This window comes from Propithecus coquereli, unplaced genomic scaffold (assembly GCF_000956105.1).
Source record: "Propithecus coquereli isolate 6110/MARCELLA unplaced genomic scaffold, Pcoq_1.0 Scaffold435, whole genome shotgun sequence".
Classification (NCBI taxonomy): domain Eukaryota; kingdom Metazoa; phylum Chordata; class Mammalia; order Primates; family Indriidae; genus Propithecus; species Propithecus coquereli.
In genome coordinates this window covers 1,371,321-1,375,398 of record NW_012150119.1, presented here as the reverse complement: position 1 = coordinate 1,375,398, position 4,078 = coordinate 1,371,321, and the positions used below count along the sequence as shown (strand labels likewise).

The 4,078-nt window shown below is 42.3% G+C and overlaps 1 pseudogene; it reads right to left on the bottom strand.

Moving 5' to 3' along the window:
* Positions 1–3,019: 3,019 nt before the first annotated feature.
* LOC105818066 lies at positions 3,020–3,793 on the bottom strand (annotated as a pseudogene).
* Between the last annotated feature and the right edge of the window lie 285 nt (positions 3,794–4,078).

The window sequence follows — 4,078 nt, the reverse complement described above, 5'->3', positions numbered from 1 at the left end:
GTAAAATGGGAATAATAATATCTCTATTGCAAGGTTGCAATCAGAATTCAGTAAAATGAAGCATGCCAAATGCCTGGCAAGAGCCTAACACACAAGGTCAGAGCTCAATAAAGTTGGTTTCTTTCCCCTAACTTTGGTATGGTAGTGACATGTCTGTAGGCTGGCCTCTTTCCTCCAGGAAGTCCTCCAATGCACGAAGCTGCAGAAAGCAGAGGTTGGTTCTTAAAACAAGACTCAAGGTCCTTGGGGCTACTACCTGACTCAAGTCAAGGTTTGGGGGAATCACTTTATAAAATCATTTTATCCACTGAGGCTCCCGTGGTGAGACTCATAATGACTTGGAAATCGAAATTCAAGGTATTTGTTGACACTCCAATTCCACAGAGCAAACAATAAGCTTTTGAAAACCGTCTCGTGCCATGGACACCCAGTGGAGAATAGACTGGTGTGTGGCTATCTTTTCTTTATCTAGAGAAGGATTCTGCTCCTTGGCTACAGAAAAATGCCAATGGGAAAGAAATCAAAGAAGCATGAATATTTTCAAGCTCTTTTGCCACAGCCAACGTTGGATAGCTAAGGGGAATAAATGTTTTCTGTTGTTGTTTAAATAGACTTTATCTTTTTAGAGCAGTTTTAGATTCAAGCAGAATTGGCCAGAGAGAGTTTTCAAAGACCCCTGTCCCACACACTCACAGCCCCGCCCCCCCCATCGACATCCTACATCACAGTGGTACATTTGCTGCAGGAAACCTACATTGACATATCATCACCCAAAGTCCATAGTTGACGTTAGGGCTCACTATTGGTGTTGCACATTCTATGAGCTTTCATAAATGTATAACAGCATGTATCTAACATTATAGTATTAAAGTAAATCAAAATAATTCACCTCCAAATGTATTTCTTTGACATATCTTATGATGGCTGTCAGAACACCAGCAAACAGAAGTAGCCCTGCAAAATTGTCTTTTTTGTGGGGGAAATTTGCATCTGTAAAATATCTGCATTGATGCAGCCAGGCCTTCCCCTGTCCAGACCTAAGAAAGATTATCTTAGAGTCTAACACTTTTAAAGTCTGTTATTTCTGAGGGCTACTACCTGTGAGGTTTCATCTACACAACAAGACCGCCTTTGCTGGCCAAGCCTCCTCTCCTCTGTCTTGCCACAACCTGTCTTGTCACTGTAACCTGATTTTCCACCATAACCTGTTTTTGGCCATGCTCTGGGACCACATTCTTTATGTCACCTCAAGATGGTATATAAGCTTCTGCACCCCGTTGGGGACTGTGATGCTTCCTGTGTACACGCTAGTAAATTTTGTATGCCTTTTCTCCAGTTAATCTGCTTTCTGTGAGTTGATTTTTCAGGGATCCTTCAGAGGGTGAAGGGGAAGTTTCCCCTTGGCCTGACGATTTCATACAGAATGTTCTCACTGCCCTAACCTCTGTGCTCTGCTTATTCATCCCTCCCTTCCCTCAACCCATGGCAATCACTGATATCTTTACTGTATTTGTGGTTTTGCCTTTTCCTGAATGTCATATAGTTGGAATCATACACTATGTAACCTTTCAGATTAGCTTCTTTCACTTAGTAAGATGAATTTGAGTAATATGCATCTTACCAAGTAATAAGCATGTCTTTTTAATGACTTGATAGCTCATTTCTTTTTGGTGTGGAATAATATTCCATTGTCTGGATGCACTACAGTTTATTTATCCATTCCCCTACCGAAAGGCATCTTGGTTGCTTCCAAGTTTTGGCAATGGTGAATCTACTATAAACATCTGTGGGTTGTCGGTTTTCAATAGAGTACACTGGCACAGATAGAGTTTGGACTAGGAATCAGATCCCAGAGCTGGCTGTGAGAACTTGGGCAAGTCCTCAACCCTACTGTCCTTGGTTTCCTCAACCTGTGTTTCCAAATGCCTTTGTTCCCCACTGCCTGCTGTGGCTGTGTTCTAGAATGCCGATGCTTCCCAGAGGAGCTCAGTGGGACCTGGGGTTGTGTGAAAACTGGCAGGCAGACAGGAAGCAGAGCATCGCAGGAACCAGGAAGGAGTGGGGGGTAGGCCAGGAGAAGATGCTGTCACAAGCAGCACCGAGCCCACCACCATGCCAGCTGGAGAGGAGCAAGGAAAAATGAGAGCAAGTGGAGAATCAGGATTGGAAAGAATCTCAGAGCAGCAGAGGCGCTGATCATCCCTCCCTGGCAGGGGCAAGCAGACACCAAACAAAGACAGGACTGGGAACTAATCTGGGCAGGTCCTGGGACGTGAGGCTTGCAGAGATGATGTACACCTGTGTTTGGCAGCATGAAAAGATATTAATGACGTAACCTGAGAGAAAAAGGGAAGTTTTAAAACAGAAACCATATTATGATTGTATAAATATATGTAAGATTAAAATCACACAGATATTCTTCCTACATCATGGGTTTCATTATGGGAGTTATATGTAAAACGATCTCCACCAAGGACTTTTTTCTCTTCCTTTTCTCCCTTCCTCCCTCCCTCCTCCTTTCCTTCCTATATTCCTTTCTTCCTTCCTCCTTTCTTGACTTCCTCCTTCCCTCCTTTTCTTCCATAAGTATATACTGAATTCCTAGCCTCTCCCCCTACTGGTTTGGCCTGTGAAGTGAGCAGAGTAGATAAATTCCCTGCCCTGTTGGGTAGCCTGTTAGGACTTCCTTTCCTTATAGCATTTTTTTTTTCCAGGAGGTGAAAAAATTTTATTTCAAAGTTGTCTTTAAAACTGCAAAGACACTATTTTCTTCATATAAAAACATTAGTACAGATACTTACACTTTCTATACAATGATTGTCCCTCTCAAAGAAAAATGTGCACCCCATTATATAGTGTCACTTAAGTTGTTTTGAAAAGAACTCACATGTGGACTGAGCCCCAAAATATACCATTCAGCCACTCTGCATCTTTTTGTTCAGAGCATATATTGTTGCCATCCATATTTGTTCCTACATTCTTACATATTTGATAATGCTTATATAGACTGGTTTATCACTTAATGTTTTATTGGTTCATCAGCCTTTTCTGCAGGCTGAGCAGGCTGTGCCTTTCTCTGCGGTCTTTCTTCAAGACCTTCCAGGAATGAAGACACATAGTCATCATCATAGACTATAAATTCCAAGTCTTTACCAATAGTTCCAATGGAAACATTCTTTGTATTAATAGTTAGGTCCTGCTCTATAGGAAGTGTCTCTCTCAAAGCCCGCAGACCATGTTTAACCAGTTCGTTCAAATTGCACTCTATAAACCCAAACACATGTCTCTCCAAGTCAGTACAAGCTGAAAATGGGCTCCAATGGACATAGCTCTGCAGTCAAAGGAGCAGATGGACAGGTTTGCAAAATGTGGGGACCCATCTCATCACAACCAGCAATAAGCAGCCTGTTACCGTATGGTCCATGGCCATATCATTGTGTTGGTATCTTGGTCTTGCTTCCAATTAGAGATACAAGAGAAGACACATGAAGGGGTCTGTCAAATGCAAATTTGGAATCCAAACACTCCCAGTGCATAAAATTACGTTAACAGTCTAGCATCAGCAGTAAGCCTTGCAGTCGAGATACCAATATGGTTGTCCACATGAAGAATTGTTTTTTGATGAGCTGTAAACTCTGACTGTGCCTTCTTCAATGCAACCAACACTGAATGTGTTTTCAATTTCAGAACGACCGTGGCCGAACCTTGTTTAACAGCTTCCATTACATGTTTAATTTGACGAATCCTCAGGGCACCAGATAGTGACATGATTGTCATACGGATTGAGAAACATGACTCCTGTGAAGCTACAAATCAAGGAGCCCTCTCCTTGACACCATTTAATACTATCTGACATTCCACACTATGCTATTTGACTATTTGTTTGCTGTATTTCCCTTCTAGAATGCAAGCTCCATGAGAACAACTCCTAGGAGCTAGAATGAACACAAGTGTGTCCTCATTCAACAAGCTGCCTCTCTTCACCTTCCTTAGGGGGTAGGAGGAATGGACTCAGCCTGAAATTATGGAGCACCCACTCTTTCTCAGCCCCTTGGAAGGGTAGGATGAACTATATTGT